Source organism: Grammomys surdaster, unplaced genomic scaffold (assembly GCF_004785775.1).
Source record: "Grammomys surdaster isolate TR1022 unplaced genomic scaffold, NIH_TR_1.0 125679, whole genome shotgun sequence".
In the NCBI taxonomy this organism is placed as follows: Eukaryota; Metazoa; Chordata; class Mammalia; order Rodentia; family Muridae; genus Grammomys; species Grammomys surdaster.
The window spans coordinates 1,480,024-1,489,434 of record NW_021620516.1 but is presented as its reverse complement, the minus strand read 5'-3'; positions in this window follow the sequence as shown (position 1 = coordinate 1,489,434).

Genomic DNA, 9,411 nt, shown 5'->3' with positions numbered 1-9,411 from the left:
AAATAATAATAATTGCAAACTTCTCATTATTTCAACTTTAACTTTTAACTTATTATACTTCAGAGCTCTGAAGTCAGCTACTTACATTTTCCTGTGAAGCTCTAATGATAAATGACATGGGCAAAGCTGCCAGGCAGTGGCCAGAAAGAATCAAATTAACCCTTAACTCAGTAGTTCCACTAGCTTTCTGCTTCTGTGCATTGCACACAATGACTCTCCTAAGAGCCCGAGTGTTTTGACTTAGTTTTACTAGTATAAGATTTTATATATTCTGTACTTCCTTATCTAGGAACCACTCTTAAATGTTATGCAAAACTTATTTCATAACTTCAATAGATTTTTTTCCTTTCTTGGGGTTCCAGTGTTGGTTCTATTTCATTTTCTAATAATTTCTTCAAACTTTCTTTGCAAGTCAAGCATTAATCTGGAACCACAATTGTGCAGTTATTGCATTGTTTTCGAGATGAGAACACACAGCATGCACCGGGGCCATTAGGACTGTGCTGTGCCCTATGTCTCAATTTTTAATTGTTTAAACATTATTATATCAAGGAACATCTAATTTCACAGAATTCACCAGAGCAGAAGGATAAAGAAGTAAGAAAGTCAGATAGATTATGCACACCAAGGCCAACTGAAAGACAGTCATGCACAAATGAAATCTATACAGCTGTTGTCCAGGGCTAAGGTTAGAAGAAATGGGAACAACTGTTTTGTTGTTGTTGTTGTTGTTGTTGTTATTTTATAAAGAACTGCTTCAGGCTACTGATAGGTCTACATCCTGACTTCCTGCAGGCAGTCCCTTATTTCAGATGGTGGGTCCCCTGGAGGGATGTGTCTCCTGCTTCTCCGGGTCCCAGATACCATCCTATTTACAAGGAGCTGCCGCGGGCTTCTGAGATGTCTCCATCTGGGCCTACTGCAGGCAGTCCTTGTCATTGTATGCTGTCCCCAGCATACTCCCTCCAAACATCACCTGTCCTCCACAAGTCTTGCTTCAGCATGTGCGTCTGTCTTAGATGACATCACTCTGCCATTCAGCCTGAGTCCTCAGAAATGGCAAGAAACTGCAGCACACCACCAGAAGATTTTGGGTGTATTTCTCTCTATAGAGTTAGAAAAAAATGCAGCTTGACTATGCAATATAAGGCAAACCGATACATTCATGTTTTAACAAAGAGTCCTTCATCACATGTCCTTTTATCTGCTTGCTTTAGCAGAACATCTTTTCTCCTGTGTCTGCTTCAGCTAAACATTCCTTCACGAGTCTGCCTTAGACTTTCACCTGTGTCCACTTCAGGCAAACATACCTTCACGTGTCTGCCCCAGCAAAACACCATCCAATACAACTGACTTTCAAAAGAACCCTTAAGTTTCCACTTCAAGAGGAAATGGAAAAAAATAAGATAGAATTTATGGCAGAAATAATGTCACACCAATGTGAAAGTCTTCAAATTAAAGGGACTATATTGAGTCTTACAGGGACAACATAGACCCTTGTCAGTGTCAGCTCATGTTTGGCATATGGTAGGAAAAACATACCCTGAGAAACACAAAGCCATTGACTTTGTATTTTAACTGTCTTCTTGCTACCTGTATCTTTCAGAAATCTCCCAAATGACACATTTTAAAAAGTGGTCTCAGGTTTGTGTGTCTCCTAGGGATCTAACAAAGTCTTTTTTTTGGATTGGAGAACAACCCTTCAAATATCAGCTCAACATGATAACAGGTAACCATTGCTCACAACACATCCAGAGATGCCCCAGTCAGCAGAAAAAGCAGAGGACCATTAAACACTGAGAATTTCTGATAAGACAATGGTCAGAAGGAGAAAGTATAAAATTCAATGACCAGATGCTTCAGAAAAAAATATCTGAATGTATAGAAGGAGAGTAAGATACTGTAAAAATGTGAGGCGGATTTGAAAAGAACAATGTGGGAGTTTTAGAAATGAGTAACAAAAGTCTTGGATATTTTAAGTAGCAAAAAGCACATTCAGGCACATCTGAGCTGAAGAAAGAATTAACCATATGAAAGAAAGACTTAAAAAATTAAAATCTAGCACAGAACACTAGACCATAGGAAAGAATTGATAAATGAGCAAGAAATGAAACTTGTCCACCAGGTCAGGGGTAGTCCCAGAAGAAGAGGAGATAGAAGGGAGTGGAATGCTGAGTCTTATGGCTGAGGGATCATGATGAACTTCCACAACAATACCCAGGAAATACCAATTTCCTTATCTGTAAAACAGGGCTAACTGTTGTTGTTAACTATTGGCTTACATCTATAACTCTAGCATTTGGAAGGCTGAGGCAAGAGGACGGCTGTATGTTTGAAATCAACCTGGGTCTCAAATTGAGTCCAAGAATTGCTGAAGGAAGACTTCAGACTCAAATAGTATGCAAAAGCAAAGGGCATTTATTCAGCTGAATTTCCTGCATGTAGGAGTCTCTTCATTTGGGAATGGAGACACCTAGTGGGCTCACAGGCCCAGATTTTGTTGTCAGTAAGGGAATTCCACAGAGGAGTATGTGCCCTTTAACCTTGATTGGTTAGCTCTATCTCTAGGGGTATGACTGATTTTACAATTGGTTAGGCTCTGGAGACCTCCCTGTGTGTGTTGGGGAATCGTTTATTATTCACTCTAGCTACCTATTCTTCAGGCCAGATGATAAGGTGTTCTTGGATTGGCTGCCTATAACTCTGATTGGCTGACTACAGGATCCTGGATCCTAGTTCTCATTTTTGGAAAACAGAAACTTAGGCCTAGTCTCTCAAACTGGCAGGATGGAGCCTCTCATGGAGTCAGCCAGGCTCTGACTAACTCAGTCTCAAAATACAGCAATGTGATCCAGGGAGACTGACACAAGGATCGACAAACAAGCTACTTTGAGAATGTTCTCTATTGAACTGGCTTAATTAAAAATCCCAGCATAGTCATCTTCCAGAACTTAGCCAGCATCAGAGTGATGAACTTAGTTCTGCCTTTCCTAAGTTTCTAGTCATTTGTGTCTGTTCTTTGGAGAACACTGTATGTGAGGCTGGACACTGATAGTGGATTGGTAGCAGACAGCATAGAGAATATGTTAGCAACCCAGGACTTCTCTTGGCTTGGGCTAGACATATACCTCACTCTGAATAATGCACCTAAAACCTGTTCGCAACAGCACCCATCTGCATTGAGCTGCACTTATACCTGCTTTAAGTAATGGAAACAATGAATGTTCTCTGCTTAGCAATCCTTTGACAGTACTGTGCTACAGCTATTCACACACCTCCTAGAGCACAATCTGGGAACTATGGGCAATGGGTCCATCTGGTTTGGGGTGTGTGTATAATAAGGCAGGCTGCATCCTTAAAGTGAACTTTTAGAGAAAATCCTCTGTTTACCATCTCACGCCTATCCACACATGGGTGTGAATATGATTAAAACCAGATGCATATGGGAAGGGACACAGACATTGAACAGAAGCCTAGATAATCCAAACCTGTCAATCAAAACAGAGAGTCATCCTAACTAAGGTCCTACTAACCAAGCTCCTCCTTCCTCTTGAACCCTATAAAAGGAAGCCACAAACAGTAATGGGGTCCTTGCATATAATTACTCCTGTGAGCCACTGTGAATCTTGATAGTGTATTCCTCTTTAGCCTGTATCACTGCTATGCTTCAAATAAAGTTTCTCCGCTACTTTGCAATCTGTGTGCATATTTATTTCATGCATGAAAAAGACACCAGGAGCTCGGAAACATCTGGCACAGACCCTGAACGCCAGCAGTATAACTTATGACCAGATTCAATGGCTTTAGTGCTTACACAATTATTCACACTCAGTGCTTCGAACTGCAGTTTTAGAGTGTGTTACATGTGTTAAGAAAATTTTCTTTTACTTGGCTTTTAAATTGGCATGAGCTTCTTTTCAAATAAAAAATATTTAAAAATGGATTGATTTGTAGTTTTATTTCTAATTATTCTTGATAGCAAGCCTCTTCTGCTCCATCCTGGCAAAGCCCCCACAGTGGCTCTACTACAAACAAAAATGTCCAGATTCATTGGCTCTCTTCTCACCAGGAAGTGAAGTCCATTTTTCTTCTCCATGTATGGGAGGGACATGAGGCTGTGTTGACCAATGAAGGGAGGCAGAGAGACGCTGGCTGAGTTCTGAATGGTGAGACCGTTTCTATGTTGTTTGCTAGGAGTCTCAAGCTTGGAGTCTTACTGCATAAGAAGTCCTACTACTCAGAGGCCAGGGTGCTGCGAGGGAGCCAAGCTACACGGGAAGACTGTATTTCCATACTCTGTTGGCTGCTCCATTCTGAGCCACCCCAGCCTCACTGCAGACACAAGTGAACGCACGTCTGCGTGACCCTAGCCTTCAGATGTTCAGTCCCGTTTCAGGATTCACACTTCTCAGCTGAGCCTGGGGCCCTCTTGAGCATAGAGTACTTAGCCAGCAGACTCAGAGAACCCATCTGCTGTCTAGATAATTCTTGTTTTGGCAGTTCTGACGATGTAGGGCCTCATGTATGTGAGGGAAGCATCCAATCCCTGAGCTATACATCTATCTAAAATGATTGTTTTAAGTACCATAATTGAGATCACTCGTTTACAGTAATAATTGTGGTAGCCATATCTTTAGATAGATTAGCAGATAGACGAATAAATGAACAAAATCTCCTGGAGAAGAGATAAGGGAGCACTAGGGTGAAGGGGAACAAGAGGGCCATGGAGTTGGAGGAGAGCAGTAGAGGCTCAGCTCCAACCAAGTCAGCGAAAAGGTTGTAAAGAAACAAGTTACTTTGTATGCTGATTAAAAATAAATGCCATTTAAAAAAGGCTTTAAGTAATGTCACAAAGGACTATATCTGAAACAATGCATAAGAGATGTCTCCTGAGACAGAGCCAGAAGACAGAGTAGTGGTTGTCTGGGCTGATGTGGAGACGGGGATGGAGACATGAAGTGATATCTATACCCGAATAAATGGGAAAGGTATTTAATTGACCCCCAACCATAAAATTATTTTGTTGGTACTTTATAACTGTAATTTTGCTATGATTATGAATTGTAATATAAATATCCGATGTGTGGGATATCTGATAGGTGACCTCCAAAGGGGTCATGACCCACAGGTTGAGAACAACTACGAGTAAAGCCAGATGCTTCATTATGACAGTGGTTCTCAGCTGTGGGTCATGGCCTCTTTGGGGTTCGAATGACCCTTTCACAGGGGTTGAATATCAGATATCCTGCATATTAGTTATTTACACTACAATTCATAACAGCAGCAAGATTACAGTTATGAAGTAGCAATGAAATAATTTTATGGTTGGGGTCACCACAAAGCTAGGAAATGCATTAAAAGGTCACAGCGTTAGGAAGTTTAAAGACTACTGCCTTAGAAGATTAGAGCTCTTTGTTGAAATAAATAAACATTAAGAAACTATAGGGCTCGCGGGACATCACTCAGTTGGCGTGTCTGCAGATTATATATAAAATCCGTTTTCAACTCTCAGCACAGCCTATGTTCTAGTTCTGCTTTTTGATGTGGTGATAATATAAGCTGACAAAAACAGTGTGTGTGTGGGGGTTTTCACCTCAGAATTTCGGGTTACAGTCCATCATCAGGGAAGCCAAGGCCATAGGACCTGTAAAAAACTAGTCACGTCGCATCTACTGTCAAAGGCAGAGCAATGTGAATGCATGTGCACTTTCCTGCTTATTCAGGCTTAGTTAGAATTTTCACTATTAAATACTTAAGTATCTCTTGCCTATGGGATGGTACTGCCCATAGTGCATCAAGTCTTCCCACATCAGTGAATTCAATAGAGGTAATTCCTCATGGACAGGCCCACAGATCAACCCAAACTAAGACAGTTCCTTATTGAGACTGACTTCTCAGGAAATGCTAGGTTGTATCAGATTGACAATTATAGCTAGCCATCAAAGCCTAAAACCAAGCATGATGGAACTCAGGATGTTTGAGTTCAGCCTGGGCTACGTGAGACTGAGACTTTTCTGCTATCATCTGTTTGCTTTCCCAGCTGCAATGTGCCCTTATTTGGGTCAGTATAACCCCAGATACGCTTTCTTTACCTGGACACAGACAACACAATTTCCTCTTCAGATTGTTTGCATGCAGGCAGGCCTTTGAACTTTACAAGTCAGTTTGCAGCTCATTCATTTCCTATGAGTGATAAACACATATCAAGGAAAAACATCTCACTAAGATAAGGCTCACGTTGAAAGCTGAAGAATCTCATCTGGGTCATAAATTTTGTAAAACTGTGCTTTTCATCGTTGAGTTTGTGTTTTCCAATTTACTGAATTTTATAGTTCTCCCCTTGAAATATAGCTCAAATGCCAGTAAATTGGAACCTCTTTTTCTATACTCAACAGAGAGAAGCATTTATTGACTTGGAACTATTGGCTGCGTGGCCTGTTTTTACTGTGTAGATGTCAAAGCTTTTAATTTTCTCCCCGCAGCGCTGTGATTCTCAACCTGTTTTGAATTACAAGGCTTTCCAGTCATTTGCCCCATTTCACAATCGTCTCCCTTCTCCAGAGAACTGTCAGAACTACAGAGAAGAAAAAGTCCCGAGATTCATTCCTTTTGGAGACTTGGGCCCTGACTTGAAATAAGCAGAGAAAACTGCTGCTCATGTGAGTCTTGAATGTAATGTTTTTTTCCCGGCAAAAAATTAATTTACTGCAATTAAAAAATAATCATTCTTATCAGCTACTCCCTCTAAGTACATCTCGTGGGCACCAGCTCAGTGAGTTGAGACAACCTTAACTCTCATGGACTCACCAGTAGCTTGAAGACATGCTTGCCCTTTCTGTAGGACACCCAGTGTCTTTAGGAAGGATCTTTGCACCTTGATTTGTTTGTTTATCTTGAAGGGCTTATTTGGGGATTAACCCTCTGTTAAAGGCCAAAGAAGAAAAGCAATGTCTGTCTGGCTGCTGCTGGGAATGGCTGCAGACATCTCATGGTGTCTAGGCAGTTTTACTCTGAGCTTTATGAATGGGCCTGACAATTCAGATAACACAAATTTGAAATTCCACTTTGTTTTGTCCTATTTTGGTGATATGTGTGTGTCTGTATATGCATTTTGTATACGTATAAGCATGTGTGTGTGTGTCCATGTGTTTGCATATACATGTACAGGTCTGAGGTTGACGTCTTGTTTCATCCCCTATTGGTTTTCCTCCTTATTCACTGAGACAGGGACTCTCAGTCAAATGCAGAACTTGCTCATACAGCTTATCCTGCTAGCCAGCTTGCTCCGGAGATCCCTTGTTTCTGCCTTCTGAGGCTAGTATTGCAGGCCTGGCATTTACATGAATTTATAGGATTCTGGATACACTGCCCAGCCATGTCTCTATTCCACATAGCCACGTTCTTTTAACTTATATTAGTGCATATCAGCTAGTGTTAATGTCCCCACTCCCCGGCCATTTGACAAAGTCTGCAGGCATTTTTGGTTGTAATAGTCTGGGGGTAGGCATACTAATGGCATCTTGTGAATAGAAACTGGATTGCTCTTAAACATCCTACAGTGGATAGGACAGTCTCTTGCTTGAAGTCCCAATACCCAAAGCCATTTTCTGGTCCCACATGTCAGTAGCACTGGCTGAGAACTCTTTCTACAGTGCCGCTTACCCTGGCAGGACCATTTCTGCTTCCAGCACTGGACAAGGTTAGGACTCAGTCCCAGCTGCAGTGTCCACACCACCTTTGTTCTCACAAGTCCCTGGGTATCAACATCTTCTTTCTCATGTCATAATACTTTCCATGATGTCAAGCATCTGTTTGGCTGATCCATCTCAGCTTGTGCCATCCAAGCCTCAGTAGTCACTGAGGTCCTGATGCTGATGCTGCCCATCAACATAGTCCCTGAGTATGTTTCCTTAGGAGGTTTCTGATGTCATTTACAGACTTACAGAGTGTATGTTAAGGACTATAAGAGAGTCTTGGAAACTTGGGGAGCTTTAGTTATGTCCCAGGCAATTCTGTAATACCTCAATTTCCCTAAGCATCTGGGCACACAACATAGTTGAGACAGTTGCCTGAAAAAATCTTTACTGAAACAAGATCATATCCAAAGACGCTTGCTCGTCTCACTAGACACAGGAATAGTTGAGAATCTCCTTTGATTTAAAACTGTGTTTCTCTTTTCTGAGCATTCTGATCCATTTATCCTTTTCTCATGTTCTGTGATGCTAGCAACTGTATTGTATCCCCATCTCCCAAGAGCACCACATGTTAAAATGTTCAAGAATCAGGCAATTTGCTAGAGTTGGTTTAAGAAGGACCATTTTACTGTTTCTAGAACTTTGCAATTAGAACCACAGCTCACTGTGAGGCAAAGTGCTGGCAGACCTATATACTTTGGGCCCTAATCCAACAAAGGGTATAGTGGCAGAATAAAGAAAAGTCTACATGTCCTGTTTCCTCTTAAACCTGGAAGTTGAATTCTAACTCCCTTAGGTGGAGATACATGTACGATACATACATGTCTCTGACCTCAGTTCCTAAGATCTTTGGAAATCATTGCAGATTTTTAGGAACTGGCCAGCTGACATATCTAGATTAAAAGGCAACTGAAAATTGGTATCTGCTTATGTCCTTCCTATTAGAGGATAGAAGTTTGGGGAGAAGGCAAAAATAATATCCAACTATCTCCATGTACTGTTATGACTCCTTAGGCTTTGATTCCAAAGGGAATATCCTTGAAAGTCTTCCCTGGGGAGGCTGAAAATATAGGCACAACCATATGCTATCCATCCAGGATTATACAGGCATGGAGCCCATGAGGACTTTACCTCATGTGGGTAGTCAGGACTAAGAGGCTTCTAGAGACCTAATATGTAGCCGTGAGTTAGTGACAAGAGAGTCACTAACTCTCTTCATATCTTCCATACTGAGACTTCAACTCTCAAGGTCCCAGCATCATCTCAACTGTGAAGCAGGAAATTGCAGGAAGATTTTGAACCATGGTAAAAGGAAAGGAAATTTCAGGCATCAGAATGGTGGTGTATGTGAAAGTTACTAAAATCCTCAATGGGCAAGTTGATTCTTGAAACAAAATATGTGTGGGATGGTGGTGTGAGATTCTGCCCTTGTATATAGGGTCTCTCTGTTGACCAATAACCTGGGTCATTTTAGCATTGCATCCCGAGTTCACTCACACATTCTTTTTTTTTTTAATAATTTATTTTTTCTCAAATTGTAATTCATTCACACAGGGGTTATAAACACAGAAAGGCAGGATGTGGGGAAGGGAATGACACTGGAGTGTGGGTGTTCAGGGGGAGTACAGATATCTTTCTGAACCGGGTATCAGCTGGGTGAAGGTTCAGGGGACAGATCACTATGACTCTGCCTATGACTCACTTGTCCTTATCTAAG